This window comes from Equus przewalskii, chromosome 6 (assembly GCF_037783145.1).
Source record: "Equus przewalskii isolate Varuska chromosome 6, EquPr2, whole genome shotgun sequence".
NCBI lineage: Eukaryota > Metazoa > Chordata > Mammalia > Perissodactyla > Equidae > Equus > Equus przewalskii.
Genome location: NC_091836.1, coordinates 17,305,275 through 17,326,310, shown reverse-complemented (window position 1 = coordinate 17,326,310; position 21,036 = coordinate 17,305,275). Strand labels below are relative to the sequence as shown.

The 21,036-nt window shown below is 40.8% G+C and overlaps 1 protein-coding gene and 1 pseudogene across 4 annotated transcripts in view; one reads left to right on the top strand and one right to left on the bottom strand.

The window, feature by feature from the left end:
• Positions 1 to 20,679, bottom strand: part of ELMOD1 (ELMO domain containing 1) — a 63,478-nt gene extending 42,799 nt beyond the window's left edge. For 2 of the 4 annotated variants that reach the window (XM_008540938.2, XM_008540941.2), the window contains exon 1: positions 19,999 to 20,677. The gene's annotated coding sequence lies outside the window, so the exon portion shown is untranslated. Of the gene's footprint in view, positions 1 to 19,998 lie in introns of all 4 variants that reach the window. The other 2 variants (XM_070623061.1, XM_008540940.2) reach the window with 2 other exon arrangements.
• On the top strand, positions 779 to 11,834 carry LOC139084046 (rRNA N(6)-adenosine-methyltransferase METTL5 pseudogene; annotated as a pseudogene).
• Positions 20,680 to 21,036: the final 357 nt, after the last annotated feature.

Below are 21,036 nucleotides of genomic sequence, written 5' to 3'. Positions count from 1 at the left end.
AATATGCTGGACAAAGGGATGATTCTTGTCCCAGGCTGGAGGGGGTGGGACAGTGTGAGATTTCATCCTGCTACTCAGAACTGGCATGCAATTTAAAATTTATGAATTGTTTACTTCTGGAATTTTCCATTTAATATTTTCAGACTGTGGTTGACTGCAGGTAACTGGAAGTGTGGATAAGGAGGGGACTACTGTATTACAAACGAAAATGGGTGCTGTGACAATGAGATGCGAGATGCCTATCCTAGATGTAGGAGTCAGGGGGTTCCCCAAATAGCATATACAAAGTCCTAAATGCAAACACACAATGTGTGGAGGAGAAAATGTTCAATCTACTAGTGAGTTGCTCAGTGAGAGGGACAAGTTAAAGCAGGGACGGCTGGATATGGAAAGGCAAGAAACGGTCAGATCATCAAAAGCTTTGTAAGCAATATTACAGACGTTTGACTCTTATCCCATGAGCAATGAGAAACTATTGAAAGTTTTCAAACTGAGATGCAACATAATCAGATTTCTAGTTTTAAAAATATACTCTTGTGTATTGTAGTATGTATGTATGTGATTGTAGCATGGAGAATAAATTGGATTGTGGTGAAATTATAGGTAGAGACACCTTTAGAAGGTTGTTACAATAATCCAGGCAAAGATAATAATGGCAGGATAAGGCAATGGACAGAGACAGAAGTGGATGGATTTGAGAGATATTTAGAGGGTAGAATCAATTGAATTTTTGTTAATTGAGTGGAAGTTAGAGAAGGAGAAGGAGGAGTCAAACATTATGCCCACGTTTGTGGCTGGCAACAGGGTAGACAGTGGAATCTTTACTAAGACACAGAATTGTGGAGATGCAGGTTCGGTGTCTGGGTGTATTTGGGGATGTCTGGGACATTTTGAGTTTGCAGAGTCAAGTGGTAGTGTGGATATACATGGATCTGAAGGTCAGGATAGCAGTCCAGGTTGGACACAAAGAGTTAGGATTCCTCAGTATACAGATGGTAAACAAAAGCACAGCCCAGAAGGAATAACTAAGTAGCATACACAACACCTGTTGTTTGTAAAATATTTCTTTGTCATTAGGATATTATTAAATTAGAATTGTCATGCTATTAAGGTAATAAAGAATAGAATATAGTTTAGAAAGACTTTATTGAAATTAAAAAAAAACTTTATCCTTAAATGTTTGAATTTCAGTTAGCTAGAAAACTGATTTACCTAAAAATCTCATTTCATAGTGATGTGGGAGAAATGAAGTAACATAATCCTTCAGCTTCCTCCCTGTACCTGGGGGTTCCTGAATCCACCCATTTCAAAAAACTTCTTGAACATTTCTGTGCCCAGCATTGTGCTGGATAATGCAAAATAGTTTAATACTGTAAAGGAGCCTTACTATTATTTAAGGGGAGATTTGGCAAATATGGCAGAGAGTGTGCATGGTGATTAAGGGTACAAGTTTTGGAGACAGAGAGTTCATATTTGGGATTTCCAATTAGCCAAGTAGCTTCAGACAAGTTGCTTAACCTCTCCAGGATTCAGTTTTTTCCCTGTTAGATGGGGAGAGTAATTATAACTACCTTGCAGGGTTGTTCTAAGGACTGAATGAACCAAAGCATGTAAGGTGCTTAGCATAGTAACAGATATGTGATATGCATTCAATGAGCAATACTCATTGCTCATCGTATTAATATTTTGCCATTCTTTTCTTTCTTTCTTTCTTTTTTGGTGAGGAAGACTGGCCCTGAGCTAACATCTATGCCAATCTTCCTCTATTTTGTATGTGGGACACCACCACAGCATGGCTCGATGAGCGGTGTGTAGGTCTGCACCAGGATCCAAACCTGTGATCCCTGGGCTGCCAAAGTGGAGTGCGTGAACTTAACCACTATGCCATGGGGCCAGCCCCAGCCATTCTTTATTACAGCCTCCTCTAAAGTAAAAGATCATTTTGATAAGTGAAGAATCAATTAGGAGACTGTTAAAATGAATTCTGGCAACTTGTGACCTGAACTGGGACAATGACAGTGGTGATGGAAAGAAGTAAACAGAAGTGGAAAATATTTGGAAAGTAGAATCAATTGGACTTACTGATTGGATAGGAAAAGTGAAGGGAAGAAAAATAACAATTAGTTCTAATTATCTGTCACCCAAACAGGAAACAAAGACAGCAATTAGTTCCAATTATCTGTCCCCTGATGAGAAAACACCAAAAAGGGCTTTGGTGGTAGAAGAAAGCCTGTGCAAATGGTATCTAAGGCACTGCTCGTTGGTATTCCTTAAATAACTTCTCTAAATGTTTTCTGTAGAAAAACAAAAAGAGGGCCCGGCCCGGCAGCATAGTGGTTAAGTTTGCATGCTCCACATCAGCAGCCTGGGGTTCACTGGTTTGGATCCTGGGCACGGACCTATACACCGCTCATCAAGCCATGCTGTGGTGGCATCCCACATAGAACAACTAGAAGCATGCACAACTAGGATATACAACTATGTACTGGGGCTTTTGGGGGGAGAAAAAAAAATGAAGAAGATTGGCAACAGATGTTAGCTCAGGGCCACTCTTCCTCGCCAAAAAGGATACCTTAAAAAAAAAAGAATTACAGTTTACTTTTAAATCTAGCTTTGTTTTGAAGGAGGCATACTTGTTAATATCCTATTTACCGTTAACTAGACAATCTGTGTAAAAGGCAGGAACATGGAACAAATCATACTTGGTGCGCAACGTATGATACCCAGGGAGTCACTACAGAAGAGCAATGTCCTCCACGTTGTTCTTCCACGAGTGGCGCTGTGCTAATCGACTCCTTTGCGTTAGGCCTCCTTTGTAGGCAAAGCAGCATTTCTCCAGCGGCTGGGCAGGGCCGAAGGTCGAGGAAAACTTGAGTTTGCTTCTGTCTGCACACAGCGCTAACAAAATGGTAGCCCTGATAGGCTTCTCAAGTATTTTACCCACCAGCCTGTTGACTTTAACTCTATTAAATGTAAGTTACTTGCCTTGTTTATATCTGTCTCACTAATTGAAAAACACTGATACTTTTTGTTTAGTTCAGATTGATTGAGGTAGTATTTACATCAAGTTCGCTCTTGTTTGGTCAGACATTAAGTCCAATGCCACCTGTTTCCCAGCATGCAAGGAGAGCACGAAAACCGCTCTGTCAGCTCTCCTTTCCCGACACCTTCCTCTCCAGAGGGGTTTTTAACCTGAGGTGGAAAATACCTGCTGTATTTTAAATCTCTCCTATTGTTCTAAAAGGATCGGTTTCTCCCCTTTGGACTACCTGCTCCTCTAGGGCACCAGAGAAGCCCCAGGGCCTGATACAATGCCTGGCACATTGAGTTGTGAAATGAGAAACAAAACAGAGTCATTTACCTTTAAGAGCTTTAACATGGAGCCCTGACGCCTTTAAGGAAATGGGTCATAGGCACGTCCTCGTGGAGCAGAACAGGAATTTTGAACCTGCAGCTCGCTGCAGTGACGGCCTTTTGCCTCCCTCTAGCTAGCTTTAGCAATCAATTCTATTTAGCCAAAATTAGTTTTCTGCCTTCAACCCCAATTAACATTCTTTGCAGTGCAAAGCTCCCTTCTATGCCTTTAAAAGCCCCTGACTTTTACTCCCTAGCGGGACACTATTTGAATTTCTACCTGAATCTGTGCTCCCTGAATTACAATTCTTTGATCCCCAAATAAACACCTCTCTGCCTCCCATTTTGGTTCTGTACGTTTAGGTTAACAGAGCGCTCAACACAGATTTGTTGAAATGAACTCTGTACCCTTTTAGAGAAATGCACTTCTGTAACAGCCCTGATCAATAACAGCACTAATAAAACAAACTAAAAATCTCTCCACTGAAAGAAAAAAAAAACTTTGTAGGTCTTTGTTTAATTAAAATAAACGATGTGATCGTAATTCTGGGCTTCCTGAGCCTCTCAGCCTGTCTGCAGTAACTTCTCCCTCGCGGACGGGCCCGCTGCCCCGACCTACGCCGAAGGGCAGGATCAAACGACTGCGCTCGGTGGATCAAACCCCTCCAGAGATCAATGGACGCCTCAGCGCTGCGTGTGGGGCTGTGCGCCCTTGTACCTTTTCTCCAGCTGAGAGGAGAGGGGCAGCGGGGAGTGGGCTGCTGCTTCTGAAAACTCGTCCTCTCGCCCGGCATCAAGGAGCTTGCTCTGCCTCCTTCGAGGGAGCAGCTCCCCGAGGCTCTTTGTAAAGTACCACTGGGGTGACCCTACCTCTTAGAAGCTGATCTATCTATTGAACATCCCAGGGAATAAATTAGAGACTCAACTAGAGGGAACAGAACTCCTGTCTTTAAAATCATAATCCCCACATGAGATGAAAAACGCTGCTTTCTATGTAGCCCTCCAAACTCGGACTGACTGCATCCTCTATGACAACCAAAATGCTTTGTGGACTCAATGTTTGTACATAAATAAAAGGCAATTCACAAAGTAAATACTGTTCTATTCTTATAATTTGCCTAATTTGGGATTGTCCCAGTTTTTTAAAAAATGTTGTATAGAGTACATTTAAAAATAAAATTTAATTTTTAAAATGGTCTTAACTTACAGTCTTATGAATAAAAGCTATTATTTACAAAGTGCTTACCATGCACCAGGCAATATTCTATGGGCTTTATTTATATTAACTCGCTTACCAGATATCCTATAAAACAAATAATAATAATATCCTCATTTTACAGCCGAGAAAATTGAGGAACAGAGAGGTTCAGGAAGCTTCCAAGGTCACACAGCTGGTATGTGGCAGAGGTGGGATTCAAACCCCTAGTAGCCTGGCTCCTGAGGCAGTGTTGTTCGTTACCTTTCTGTGCTGCCTCTGGAAACCACTGAGGTAAAATTCTGAATTGATACAAGAATGAAGAGAATGTACAGTGTATCCAATTCAAAGGAAACTGCAGAGCTGGGGATAACCAAGGCCTGGATGTACACCTGCAACTCAAAATGTAAGAGAGTTCCTCTGGGAGCTAGCTAGGGGATAGCTCTTGAATAACAGTGCCACTGAAAAGAAGCCTCTTTCCTTTCTGGAAGCAGATGTACTACAGAGCTGAAAGTTTCTAAACATGAAGATTTTATGGGAAGAAGTTATATAACAGAGTCAAAAAGTATGGGTTTTAGGGGCCAGCCCAGTGGCGCAGGGGTTAATTTTGCACCTTCCGCTTCACCGGCTGAGGGTTCGCCGGTCTGGAACCCAGGTGTAGACCTATGCACCACTTGGCAAGCCATGCTGTGGCAGGCCTCCCACATATAAAGTAGAGGAAGATGGGCATGGATGTTAGCTCAGGGCCAGTCTTCCACAGCAAAAACAGAAGGATTGGTGGCAGATGTTAGCTCAGGGCTAATCTTCCTCAAAAAAAATTATGGGCTTTGTATTCTTCATGGAGGCCACATTTCAAGGACATATAAATCCTTGACAGAGTAATTCTGATATAACTAATAATAAAAATATCCCCTCTCTCCCCCCAATGTAAATCTAGTGCTCCCTTGGGTTTAGAAAATCCAGTGAAATTCAGGCTCCTGGTCCACACTGCTATCCGTGTGGTGATTTCATTCTCCCCAAATTATTCTTTGAGTCATGTTCAGGGTGACAGGCTCTTCAAACTGGCATTTTCCCTCAGTTTTCTTTCAGTCTACCTCTGTATGGTCTAGTTTTCATAATACATTGCACCTTTTCCTTTGTAGGTAAAAATATTTATTTATTTTTTTTAGCAAACATAAAATATATCTAATGGTGGGTAAAATATTCCAAATTTATGTAAGAGATAAATAGTAACGTAAATTAGTTTTCTGGAATTCATTGCAAAGGAAAATAAGTTCCGTTCTCCTTTAGATTTCCCTAATTGCTTCTTGTTTTTGTTGTTTTCTTTTCATGCTATGACACCACTAGGAGAAAAAAATTAACCAAATAGGTTAACCTCAAAACAAAACGTACTGTAATTAATGCTAATCAGAAGATGAAAACACGTCACTCCCCCTACCCTGAATCTAGATTAAAAAGGGCAAGTTTGGTCAACATTTTATAGTAGTAGTAAAAAAACCCCTCAGTTTAGCAGCTGGGGAAGGGAGGCACACACAACTTCACTCTGCAGATGATAAAGTCAAGATCGGCAACATAGAAATTATTTGCCACCGATTTAATTTCCTCAGTTTGAGCTATTCTTTTATTTCAGGTGGAAGAAGAAAGAAACAATGTCATATTGAATCACAAATTCATAAATAATAACTTTTATAGTTTTCTCCCCTAAAAATAAGATTGATCGAAAGCTGCTCTGGGTATTAGAAGAGAGCTTGTGGCCAATTTAGTTCAGTTCCCTTTATCCTGTGTTTTTATTATACTATGTCACTTTAAATATTTTCTAAAAATAATTGAGAAAATTTCCTGATGACAGTAATCAACTCTAAGTAAGTTATCTTCACTATGTGGGAATTTCAGTTTCCCTCTTGAATGGTCTCACAGAATGTACTTGCGCCCTGCTCAAGGCTAGTGAAATCAAAATGGTAACATCCCTCAGTCAGGCAGGCAGGCAGAGATCTGCGAAAGAAACAGATATAGGCTTCTCTTTTTGCACCCTTTCTTCGGTGAAGGCTATATTTAGATGGAGAGGATAAAATGGAGGAGAAAGGCACCAGTCTGATACAGGCCAAAACTTACAGATAACTGAAGCCAAGGTAGTTTTTTTTTGGTTAGGAAGATTGGCCCCGAGCTAACATCTGTTGCCAATCTTCCGCTTTTTTTTTTCCTCCCCAAAGCCCCAGTACATGGTTGTATATCCTAATTGTAAGTCTTTCTAGTTCCTCTATGTCTGATGCTGCCACAGTGTGGTTTGATGGTGGTGTGTATGTCCATGCCCCAGATCTGAACTGGTGAACCCCACGCCACTGAAGTGGAGTGCGGGAACTTAACCGCTGGCCCCAAGCTAGTTTTAAGATGTGATTAATTCAGCTCACAGCTCCCATCAATTCTCTACTATGCTTTGTATGTATGCATTTAGAGAAACTTCTCCAAAACAAGGCTGACCTCAGCAGGAAGCACGTCTCTGTGGGAACAGCAGGCAAGGGCACAGATGTCTTACGGCTAAGGAGTAGCCGGTAAGCCCTGCCAAGTGAGGGGCTGGCTCTAGCTGAGCTGACCCGCAAAAACACACAAGGAGGTCAGTCTTCTTAAATCAGGTGGGCCAAGTGTCAGATTCAAATTGGGTGAATAAACGAGTCTAAATTAGCAATTAAGATAATGGCTAAGTTTGTATCACGCTTCATATTTTGTCAAGTTCTAAGCAGCACTGTCAGTGCAAGGGAGACCTACACAGATGAGGGACCCTGTCTGCAAAGGATATAACGCAGTCAGACCTACCACGTGAAACGAGGAGGGAAGGGAATGGGAGGGGAGAGAAGAGAAGGTAAAGAAAAATTTCTAAGGCTATTTATGAGCATTTGAAACATATATAGAGCACAATTTTGACTTTATACAGGGGGCATGTAAGGAGAGAGAGCAAGCAATATGAAAATTTACTATCCCAGAGAAATGAAAAATCTTTCAAATTGTGCATTTACATTTCACACACGTCATATTAGAAATATAATGCTCATGCATAACAATCTCCCTCTGGCCACATTCCAGAACTTTCCATTCCTCCTTCTCTGGTGATTAGCTTGAAAAACGCTCTGCTGACACTCACTAAAATGACCGCTAAGGTTTTTTCCCTTCTTCAGAAATAAAACACTCATCCAGAGTTTATTTTTGTGATTTATAGCAATGGAGGCTATGCAGGCCACAGAATTTGGGGTTGCCTGCAAATATATTTATGATCCGCTTCAAAGGGACAGTGGTTTTCTGGCTTTCACTGTGGTCACCTACATGTATGTACTGTTTTCATGGAGGAAGAAAAGCAGGGAGAGCAGTACTGATGAAATTTTTTTTAATCTATAAAAGAATAAAGAAATTCCAAAACGTAAATATTAATCCATTTTCCCACAAAAATAATCTAGATGTTGTGCATTCTCAATTATATATTTTAGTGGGGTTTTTTTGGTGAGGACGATTCACCATGAGCTAACATTTGCACCAGTCTTCCTCTATTTTGTATGTGGGACGCCACCACAGCACGACTTGATGAGCAGTGTATAGGTCCATGCCCAGAATCCAAACCTGTGAACCCCAGGCCGCTGAAGCAGAGCATGTGAACCTAACCACTATGCAACCAGGCCAGCCTCCTATATATTTTAGTTTTAAAAATTAAATTTCTAAATAAAACCACAATAAAAGAATGGTAAACTCATGTTTGCATTAACATTAAATGGATATGGTTTAACCAATCTAAACTGAGGCTTTTTGCAAAGTTTTCACTTTCATATAATCAGAATATAGTGAGGTCATCTATCTAGAAACATTTGACAGGAAGGTCCGAACAAATTGGGGTGTTTCCAGGGGCCTGGAAGCAAACAGGTTACTGGGTGCTAAGAAAACTGCAGACCCTCTCCATTCTATCAGAAGAGGTGAGGTTTCCTCCTGAAGAGGTTGAGCCAGAAAGGCTCTGAAGGTTCAGACACGAGAAAATGCGCTTGAGCTGTCACACTGAATACAAGAAGGTCATGTGAAAGTCTACATGACAAATGTAAGATTTATCCAGGCTTCTTCTTCCACTCAACTCCCAGAACAGAAGCAGCCAGAATGCTACTTCATAGGTTATTGGAGATTTATCCCTCAGGAAACTACCCAAGACACATGTGGATTTCCCCCAATGAAGCAGCAACCTCTAATGGGACTACTGTGAAGCCAAATGGTCAAGAAGCCACCCCTAACCCACAGAAAGCTTCCAAACGGCATTTTAGTGCCTCCACCTTAAATATGAACATATAGCCAGAGACTATCAGACAATGAAAGAAAGTTTCTAACTTGAGTGAATTACAAAGACTCAAAACAAAGAAAGGTGAAAAAGGGAATTTAGAAGAAACAGAGGCAATGCAAAGAGAAGAAAACTATAATACATCATAATTAATTTTCATAAATATAAGAAAAAAGGGAACAAGAAATAATAGAAATGAACATTCAGAGAATAAGAAAATGTTTATGGAACTTTTCTTAAATGACAGAAATGAAAGATCAAGTTGAACAAATCTTCCAGATTTGAGGAAATCTGTCAAGAAGAAATTGACAAAAAGATGAAAAATGGGAGAAAATTGGCGAGAAAAAGAATCAACATCCATATAACAGTCATTCCAGGGAGAAAGAAAAGTGAAAATGTATGTGAAAAGACTGTCAAACAAATAATACAAGAAACTCTCCAAGAACTAAAGAACATGAGTCTTTAGATCAAACAGGCCCACAGGGCACACAGATCCTTAAATGACAAAAGATCCTCACCAAAGCACGTCATGATGAAATTCCACAACATAAAAGTTTCCAGCAGGGGAGTGAAAATAAACATACAAAGGGCTAAGAATCAGAAGTGTCCAATTTGTCAAGAGGAACATAGAAGCAGGAATAAAAACTCTGAGAAAAAATTCTTTCTGATTTAGATTTATATACCCAGCCAAAATATTAAGCATGAAGGGAGAATGAAGACAATTTGAGACACACAAGGCCTTCCATGTACCTCCCAAGCATGCCTTTTTAGGAGCTTCTAAAGGAAGCATTCCACCAAAATGAAGATGGGGAATGAGAAAGACATTGGACCCAGGAATCAGAAGGTTCCCTACTGGAGAATGGTGAAAGGAACTCTCAGAATGATGGTGAATGAGGGCTTAAAAAAAGGATGTCTCCATGAAAAAAACTGGAACTGACAGATTTTTTGACATGTCTGACTGTATGGAGAAAATATTTACAGTTCTATTGGTTTGGGGATAAATTTGTGATATGTGTAATAGAAAAATAAGCAAGTAAAAATAGGCCAAGTACTAATACTTGAGAAAACAAAAAGTTGTACAAAAAGAAAATACAGTAGTCTTGCCTTATTTGCAGTTTCCCTTTCCTTGGTTTCAGTTACCTGTGGTTAACCATAGACCAAAAATATTAAACAAAGAATTCCAGAAATAAGCAGTTTATAAGTTTTAAATTCCACACTGTTCTGAGTAGCGTGATGAAGTCTGGCATCCTCCTGTTCCATCCCACCCAGGATATGAATCACCCATTTGTCCAGCATGTCCACGCTATATTTGTACCTGCCCATTAGTCACTTAATAACCATCTCGCTTATCAAATCGGCTGTTGCAGTGATTTTGTTCAAGTAACCCTTATTATACCTAATAAATGTCCCCAAAGCACAAGAGTAATGATGCTGGCAATTTGGATATGCCAAAGAGAAGCCATAAAGCACTCCCTTTAAGTGAAAAGGTGAAAGTTCTAGATTTAATAAGGAAAGAAAAACAAATTGTATACTCAGGTTGTTAAGATCTATGGTAAGAAAGAATCTTCTATCTGTGAAATTGTGAAGAAAGAAAAAGAAATTCTTGCTAGTTTTGCTGTTACACCTTAAATGTGTATGTATAGGAAAAAATATAGCATATATAGGGTTCACAGTTTCAGACATCCACTGGGGGTCTTGGAACGTGTTCCCTGTAGATAAGAGGGGACTACTGTATAATCAAATGTAAATAAAATTTACATTGTCAAAATTTACACTTATTTTGTTATTAACTAATTAATTTAATTTGTTATAATATTAACAAAATTAGTAATATTGGGAGAATTGAGGAAGAAGTGCATGTGTGTAAGACAGAGGAGTTACATATGAAAGTTAAATCTTCATTTCAATAGGAAAAAATCAGTGGATCTAATACTTTAAAAAAATTGAGAAATAGCAGTATAAGCTGACTATTTAAAAGTAAGGTTGAACCCACCAGAAGAAACAGCTAAAAGAATTAAAGTGGGTATTTATGAGAAACAAATCTGGAATGGAGATGGATTAGGGTAAGAGGATTGCTATTTTCCATTATAATGTTTTATAATTATATGATGTCTTAAATGATGTGTGAGTATTACTTTGATAAAAACAAAAACTTAAATGTAAAAGAGAGGACACACACAGGGAGATGCTTCCAGCCTCCTGAGGTCCAGTGCCCTTAAACCCTGTGAACCCACACTTCAACAAAAAAGAAAAGAAAAAGAAACTAAGGCTCAAAGAACCAGAGAGTCACCTGCAACAAATGGATGGATTTGAAAAGCTACTTCTAGAACAGTATCCAACCAGGCCACGCATTGCAGGTTGTATGTTAGATTTGACATAGATGAAGATGCACTGAAAATATTTAATAGGAAAGTGGAAGAGTTTGAGTTAACAAATGTTGACATGGTTCAATGTGATGTGTGCCCATTATCTAACAGAATGTCCAAGTTATTTGATACAGTAACTATGAATCCTCCCTTTGGGAACAAAAATAATAGAGGGATAGATAGGACTTTTCTGAGGATTGCTTTGGAAATGGCAAGAACTTCAGTACAGTCGTGCACTTCATAACGTTTCAGTCAGTGACAGACTGCATATATGACAGTGGTCCCATAAGATGAATACCATATAGCCTAGGTATGTAGTAGGCTATACCATCTAGATTTGTGTGAGTGCACTCTGTGATGTTCACAGAACAGCGAAATTGCCTAACGACGCATTTCTCAGAACGTATCCACATTATTAAGTGACACATGAGTGTATATTCTTTGTACAAATCCTGACCAGAGAACATATTCAAAAGAAAGCTTCAGAATGGAAAATCAAGATAAATATTATTACAGAGCTACTCTATGACCTGTCAGCATTATATACATTTCTTAAAAAGAAATCAGTGGACATTGAAGTGGACCTAATTTGGTTTTCTTTTTAAAAACTTCCAAAGCAAAAGCATCTTAAAACCTAATTACAATAAATACAATATTTGTTTATTTTAAAAATGCCACAAATTATAGATACCTTTTTCAGGCATGTAATAATGATACTGTGACCACGGGTTTTTGAAAAGTCATTATCTTTTAGAGATACACACTGAAAAATTTACAAATGGTACGATACGTGCCTAGCATTTGCTTCAAAATAAAACGGGGTAGATAGAGAGTTAGGGGTGAAATCAAAAAGCAATGGTCATGAGTTGGTGATTACTGAATATTGGGATCCATTACACTATTCTGTCTACTTCTATATATATTTGAAATTTTCCAAATAAAAAAGTTACCAAAAAAAAAGGTGCCAACCACTGGGAATCACTGTAAGTATACTGGGCATTTTTTCCAGCCAAGCAAGGACATGATGATTAGTACCTGAATTTGTTCATAACAGAAGTTAGAGGTAAATCCATTCCTCTTCAACAACTTTGGGAAATTACAACAACGAGCAGGATTTTGGTATTTAACCCATACCATTTCCACAACTGACTTAGTTCTCTTAGGGTCTCTTTAAATCCTCTACTCTAGAGGCCCCAGTGTGGTGTTAGGTATTGTCATTTTTTAGTAATTACTACTGAGCTTTTTTCTTAGTGATAAAAAATATAATAGTATATATCAATGACATCTTAGATTCAGTGAAAAATGATAGATGGGCTGAGGAGAAAAAAGTGGCAACTAAAACATGGCACACTCTAACAATGTTTCCTAATTTCATAAATGTTAAGACGAAAAAAATTTGCCTCTTGGAATTGATGAAATACAATATTTTCCCCAAAAGCACCTTTTCTTATCCTAACTCTTCATCTCCAAACTAAATCAATCTTTAGAATCAGTAGATCCACAGAAGGATCTCTGCCTCCACCTGTTTGCCTGTGGCATCCCTACCTCCTCCTACTTGTCCCCGTAGCACTAATTTGAAAATACCAGATTTGTGTGCCTTTCCTTCTGTCCAATGCCAAGCAAGGTGCCTTGTTCCAGAAATACTCAGAGAATGAATAAACGTTTCCTTTCGTGCCTTTCAGGGTGTTTTGTGTTCAACAGGTCCTAAAGACTGACCAATATGCCAACATAAGCATGGACTCGCACCCTCTACCAGTCAAAAGTTTATCACAAGGAACAGAAACTAGCTCTGCCTATTTAAGCAGACAAGGAACTTGTTCTGAAGGTAACCCACACAATTTCCAGGAGCGCTAGAGAACTGGGTTTAGAGGTTACATAGCCAAAAATAACCCTTAAAATGGTTGGTCCAGTGTAGACACCTCTACTGCTGCCACCAGGTCCAGACTCTTGAAGCTAGCCCCACCGACCCCCCAGTACTGGTCAAGGGGCATTGCTCCCCTTAGGCAGAGTCTGGGTCATGGGCCCATGCCTATGATGCAAGGTGTCTGAGAAAGGAAGCATCTGGCACTTTTAGCTCCCATAGTGAGGAATGGGCTCTGCCTCATAACGTGGGAGAGCCCCCAAGGTGGGAAAGAGGTTCAGATGGTGGTGTTCAAAAGGAATGGTAAGTGCTCACTCTACACTATAAACAAATACCTTTGAAAGCCAAAATATAATACAGAGCAGTAGAGTAAACATAGAGTACCCTGAGTGAACACGTTTGTCTTTCGTCTTTGTCTAATTTGATTAGGGGGACTGTGCATTTTTACTTTAGAACCTGAAGACACGTCTATTTTATGGCTATTCAAAATATACATCATGTTGAACTAATTTCAAGTATGATCTTAGATAATTAAAGAATACCTGGAAATAGTCTCTTTAATTTAACCCAGTGGGGGTCAAAGAGTAGATGCACTTATTTTGAGTCATGATTATATCATTATCCAAGGAATAATCACTAAGTAAAAAAGAATAAGGATAGATATTCATTACAAAGCAAGGAAAGGATGTACAATTGTTATATGTTACATAAATGTTACTAAGCTGAATTAGACATGGGCAGATTCATGTTTAAGTGCCTGGGAGCTCAATTTAAACTGCATAATCAGATTTAGGAGGTGCTTTTAAGGTCACGTGGGCCAACGTCCTACCCAATAAAGGCATTCCCTCTTATTACATCCCTGACTCGTGGCCCAAAATGTATCACTTTCAGTACAGTGTTATACTGTTTGTTCCTGACCTTTTTGATGTGGACTCTATCATCTATGAATCCAACCAAAGATGACAGTAATCTTGCCTATACTGTTGGTTAATATCAAGTGCACTAAAACTATTTTTCACAACCCAAACTGTTGTTAAACTAGGACTTCTACCCCCTGTTTTGCACAACTGATTTTAGAACCTAAATGAAGCCAACATCTATTCTTTTTAAATATAATCTTAGTTTCAGCCCTTGCTCTGGGATAAGGGATATCAAGTTTAATCCTGATTATCATCCAAATTCATTAGTGCTTTGAGCTTTACATTATCAACAAACCTGATATATGCATCATCTAAGCATATCTGAGCGGTTGATAAAAGTGTAGAAATGTCAGGGTCAAGGCAAGAGCTCTGGGGCAGGTCAACAGAAACCATCTTCTCATGTTGGCTTCCATGCCTGTGAACAGCTGGGTGCAGCTCTGAGGACGGCTGATCAAGCCAATTATTAGACTGCATCCCAGACCTCATTTCTGCATCTCACCCACAAAGACTACTCAAGAGCCTAGTTGACAGACGTGTACCAGAGGATTGTGGAGATGTAAACATTTGATGAGTCTGGCTCTTTGTGAATACTCTAGGTTATCTACAATTTAAAGGAATCACAGGAGGGAATTTTGATATAACACAGAACTCCCTGGTGAAGCAAAAATTATAAACCAATCCTTCTGTTTTATAAGTTGATTTTCACATACTAGGTTCATATATTGGGCTACATATACATTATAAATGAGACAGAATATGAAAGTCAAAATTCTATGTTAGATATTTTAATACAGGCTTTTAAAATTATGACTAATGATGTGCATAACATACATTTTAATTAAAACAGCATTCATAAATGTATACTATTTTAAGAGAATGTATGATTAAACTTCTCAATTAAAAACAATTGTTTTAAATGGATAATTTAAATGGATTCTAAGACCAAAGAAAATCTGAAATTAAAATGTAAGTGTTCTACTGGACTATAGAATCTTCAGAAAATCTGGCTTCCAAATTCTGAATGGTAGAACATTCATTTTCTTCTAAAGGAAAAAGGAAGAAATATACTTGTAGAGTAAGTTCATTCCAGAGATCGATTCACACTTAAAATATTTATAATGCCAACTGATGATGTAAAAAAAAGTCTGGGAACAGACTTCATGATGTCATTGATGATATTTGCTAACCCAAAAAGCAGCTGTAGGATAAATAATTAGTTTCATTATGAAGGAAACCTTGAAAACATATGGCAGCTTTTCACCATCTACTTGTACAAGGGAAATAGGAAGGCAAGTTACAGCGCTGAAATAAGCTCTTAGACCAAGCATTCTAATTAACCAAGTCCTAATCCCAATAATTAAAATGGAAACTACGTTTAAAAGGTATGTAAAGACCTTTGAATCTGCAGGCATTAGCTTGTGTGAGACTGATTTTTTTAAAGGGGCTTAATGAACTCTCCTTAAGCATTTACCACAATCATCTTGCTTTATACCAAAAAAGCAAAAACTCAAACAGCAAATGATGAATTATTTCTATGGCATCTGAAAATCAGAGAGTACACAGACAATATACAAATTGTCTAATTACACTGAGAATGAAGTAATTTATCCCTTAGAATAGTAGTAATAGTTAACGTTTTATAGACATAGAGGATTGGATTGGCACAATATTATTTTTTAAATGTGCACATCTTCCATTTTACAGCACAGAAACTGACGTAAAATAAGACTTTCTAGTGGTCAGCAAAAGTGAGCTGGAGGGTTAAAAGCTCCTGGGATGCAAGAACATACTGTCTTCAGATTCTTTAAATTCAGAATATTTACTGAGGACTTAGAATGTGAATTGAGCACACAATTTCAGTTAAAGCTCTCTCTGGTTGACAGTCCATGTAAGCTGTCATTAGAGATCACTGAAGTAAGCCTTTCTTTAATATATCCACATGAAATCTTGCTGAAAATAAAACCTACAGTCCAATTGCCTTGAAATTTTAGCAACTTCAATATGTCCTTGATCACTTTTTTTCTCATGTATTATCAGAATTATAAGGCAAGATATGTTTGGCAGATACTTCAAAGAGGAACAGCACAAATACCTGAAATCGAATTGCTTTCTGCTCTATTTTAAAGAATAATTATTTGATAAGAAAGACTCCAATTAACCATTTCATTATACATTTTAGCATAGGGTAATTTTCATGATTTCAAGAACTTCTTTAAAGTATGAAGTAGAAATTTAACCATACATATGGATACTCAAATATACGAAGGTCTTCTGAACATGGTCCTTAAAACAATTAGATTTGTTGACAGCAGTGCAATCTAGAATGGCACTCTATTGTCATTTGCTTGAGTGTGGCAAATTGGAATCTTCAAGAAATGAGTAACTGTTCTCTATACAGGCTGCACTGGTTTGATCTTCAACTTTCCCGGAAACATCGTATGCTGATCAATAGTGAAAGTACCCACTGGGTCTTCAAAGACACAAATATAAGTGGTATTTTTTTGGAATTAATTGTATTTGGAACATGCTGAGTAGGTACCCTCTGGTACTACAAGCATACGGTCATTTTCACATAGTGCTATTTCTGTAAAATCTACATTCTTTTCATCATCGGAATCCGCTTCCTTAAAGATAGCTGGACCAAGTCAGGAAATAACTGCTATTTAATATCTTTTTCTACTTGAAGAAATAGGTTTCCTAAAACCACAACAACTGCTTATCTTATTTCAGGACTTTGTGCCAGAAGCAACTGAATATTGATCAGCATCTCAAATATTTTATTTAAATACCTACTTTTATATAAAAATAATACAACTTTTAAATATTATACTCCAGTATCGTTTGATGATGACCTTTTACCTGAGGACATCAGATGGTATCGGGATAGTGAAGAAGCACTTTAGTCAGGGCAGAACAACTGCTTTTTTAATGCAATGAGATGCATTCACCCAAATACCATTTACCAATTCCTGCACATGTTCTTTTCAACTCCTTCTTCCATTCGCATCAGCAACTATTTAAAGTCTTTCTTTTCAGAATACCCTTCACACTTCTCTCATTCTCAGCAGGCCACTCTGTCCTCCAGCTGAGGCCATCAGGTAAAATCCTTCAACTTATAGGTCCACTCCACTAGCTATAAACCCATGAATTCCTTTCCTTCTTTCCTCCCAGATCTTACTCTCTTCTTCAAGGCCAGATCTGTCAAAATGGCTGGTCATCTCACACCCTGACTGGAGCTGCCCAGCAGAATTCAGTGTCCCTCCAGGCTCCTAAGTGGACACCCCCCACACCTGGCATAGCAAGTCTCACATCTTATGACACAGATCCCTCCCCTCGACTTCGCCTACTCATCTTTGTAGATTAGGCATCTCTCACTAAGCCCAGCAAGCAGAGATACTCAACAAATACGTATTGAACTGAAACTGCTTACTTTTAAGCATGAGTTATTTTCAATAGCTTGAACCAGAACTCAGCTTGTCCCAGATTGTCTGCAGAACAGCATATGATTTCTGCTCCACTTTATTTTTTCAACCCATAAGTGACCCAAAAAAGAGGGGTGAGAAATTTCCAGTGACTAGAATTGCCAGATAAAATATAGACTACCCAATCAAAACCGAATTTCAGAGAAACAACAAATCACTGTTTGTAGTATAAGCATGTCCTAAATAGTGCACCGGACATACTTATACCAAAAGCAATGATTTTTCGTTTCTCTGAAATTCAAATTTAACTGGAAAGCCTGTATTTTTATTTGCTAAATCTGACAACGCTACCAGTGACTGTCTGAAAACTCTCAGAGAACTCAAGGAATGCTTCTTTAGAACACCTGGAGGTCTAGCCAAGCTCTGCAAACTTCCCAATTGACCAGATTTTTTGTCTGTTAATACACCTGGGGTGATTTGTGAGCATCTCAGTAATACGCTTTAGGAAATGGTGTTTATTACGTAAAATTTTCACTTATTTTTCTATTTCATAGAATTCCCTTCTAATACTATTATCAATAATTTTAGCACAAAGAATACTGTAATGTTGCTCAAAATCTCTTGGAAAGCTGATATTCATAGAGTTATTACCATGCCTAAGTTAATTCCGAGCTACATGTATTAGTAATTAACAATCTTTGAAAATTTCATATTTTCAACTAAACCAGCAAAACACAATAAGGGAAATAAATGTCTTCCATTTTGGGATTTCTCTTCGTTAATCAAGCACAGTGAGACATACTGTCCTCACTAACAGGCTGGGGAGAAGCAGCCTGGCAGGCGGAGGTGGAGCCTGTGATGTAACTGCAGTGGGTCTTTGTTGGAAAAGCCTTTCCTAAATGTGAAACATCTGTAAATTGATGCTTCAGCTTCACCGTGTATGCACTGGCAAGAGAAAAGAGTTGCCGCTTTTGGCATTGTGTGTATCTTGAAGGCTTGAAATCTTAATCAACAGAAGAATTCCTCACAGGTCGTTTAGAGACATACCTGTCTCAGGAATGGAAGAAAAAGCGGGTTTCTTTTGCAAAGGAGTACCATTTTAGAGTGGTAACTGCTGTCTGTGGCTGTTTACTGATTAATGGTGATGGTGCAATGAAAGTTATAACCCAAAGTCTAAGGAAAAATGCCCTACAGCTTGTTCCAATCCTGGAAGTTCTTTACATTAATGCTCTCTTCCTTCAGTGCTCCTGAGAGGAATTACAGAAAAGATATTAATTTCTTATTCCCAGGAGAGAATTAGGGAGAGATAAAAACCTCCCAATGTAGAGGGATACAACACTGTGCCTTCCTCCAAATTTGAACTAGACTGATCCTCAGAGACAACTTCTAGGGAGAGAACGACTACGTCCTCTGTAACTACCTCGTTTAATAGGACGATAATGAATTAAGATGTTTATCCCAACGCAAGCACACTACCTGTTTTCCACCATATTGGCAGCCCCAGTTAAGGACCGTTAAGCTACGGGCACAACACGCACACTGCAGAGATGCAGAACAATGCCTGGATGCCTGCCCAAAACTGGTCTCTCCAAATGACGGACTCAATTTATGGTTCCAATCTAAAGCTCATCCGGAGTTAGCAGCGTCATTTTCCTAGTTGCTGTGGGAAACGGATGAAATTTGGAAATCTCAAGGCACGGAGCTTCCACCTGCCTGTTCAGAACTGAAAGGCTGACAAACATATTCATTAAACTTGATCTGAAGCAAGTGAGCCTGCGAGGTCATTCCTGAAATATTCATAAGATGTGTTACCGGACTCGCCACTTAGAGGCTGAGCAGAAAGACGGTGAGTAGGAGCAGCCCGCACCCACAGTTGGAGCAAAGGCGCTCACAACAGCACACCCCCCACCACAACACTCCACTGTTCTGCCTTTAACAGCTCTGTTGGCCGTCGCTCCCCACTCGTCCGTTCAATTCCACCTGCCCAGGAAAGAGAGATGCTCTAATAAGTGAGGAGTGTCCCAGCAGTTGGAAGAGGCACCAGGCGCCAGTCCCTCAGTTCCTCCGGGCTCACAGCACAGATGACCCCCAGCCCCGTGGCCCCGCCAACCCGTAGCCCTGAACTGCCTCAGGGGCCGAAACCCACGGGGCAGGGGGACCCCAGGATCCAGACTGGCCACTCGCCCGACCCAGGCGGCCCTTCTCCACCTCCTATTTTGGCCTGTGCCAGGGACGCCTCCTCCAGAGCCCTCGCGTGCAGTCGCTAGGTGACCCTGGCCGAGATACAAACAGCGTCTCGCGCTGACCAGCAGCCTCGCGGTTGTTAATTTTGGGAGCAGGAGGAGGAAAGGATTACGGTCCTAGGTGACTCCTAAGCCCCGACACCGAGGCAGAGCGCACTTTCATTCACGTCCCCTCTCTGCCCGCAACCCTTATATTTCTGCTGCGCCCCAGTCGCAGCGCATCTCGCACAGAGCCTCGCGACCTCGCCGCCACCTGTCTCCTCTCCAAGGGCATTCGCCCCTCGCCCCTCGCCCCTCCGCTCCTCCAGGGTCGGCCCCAGGCGCCCCTGCTCACCTGCACTCCGGCGGCCGCAGAGAGCTCAGCAGGTGCTCGCACGCGGCAGTCGGGTCTCCATCTCCGCCTTCCCCAGGCGCTCCGGCTCCGCGCTGCGCGGCGGCGATTGACGCGGTCCGTCCCCGGTGCCGAGGCTGGACCGGGGTGTCCGCGGCTGCCGCACTGGCTGCGGGCGCGGGAGGGGCGGGGGCGGGGCGGGAATCTGGGTCGCGTGGAGCGGAGCAAGCCGGGATGCACCCGGGGCGGCCCGCGGCGAGGAGGCGACCGAGAGCAGCCCGGGGAGGGCGTGCAGAGGTTTCCCTGGGAGCGCGACGCGGGCGGCGACTGAGCATGCCCAGTCCGCGAGCCGGGGGCGCGGGCGCGGTGCCGGGGGAGGGAGCGCAGCCCCCTGAGCGGGCGTCTGGGGGTGGGGAAAGGGTTAAATCTGCGGACCCGGTTGCGGTGGGCAGAGAGCCGGCGGTTGGCCGCAGTGGCCCAGTATAATTGCGCCTGGATGGACCCCTCAGAGGAGCCGGGTACTGGAAGATGATGAACCTCAGGAGACCTGTGAATGGGATTCGCAGAGTCCGGGAATGAGTGGGTACGGTGTGTTCCTCGCTGCCTCCCGGGAGAATTGTCCAGATGTCAAAGTTTGTCTTTAGCTCAGCTCCAACCTCTGCGGTCTCACTGAGTGGTTTCCTCAATCTAGACACCCACCCCTCAACTGCTTTCCTGTGCCTTGGGACCTCCCCCGCAGGGGTGCCCAGGCAGCTCCCGCCTTTCGCGACTCCTGGACCGGTCGGGTCAAGTTCTCAAAAAGCCAGCTCTTTAATTAGGTGTAATTGATAGATCGTGTCAGTCTACCCAGGTCACCTATCTGCATTTCAACCAGGGCTTCAGAAACAAACAACTTAACCCCGGGGTTAATTATAATGGATGAATTATAGACACCGTGGTCTGGGGCTATGTGGGGAACATTTCTTCACAGTGCAATACGACTGGCCCAGAACTCACTCACACACACACACACACACACACTCGGAAACCCGTGCCTGTCTT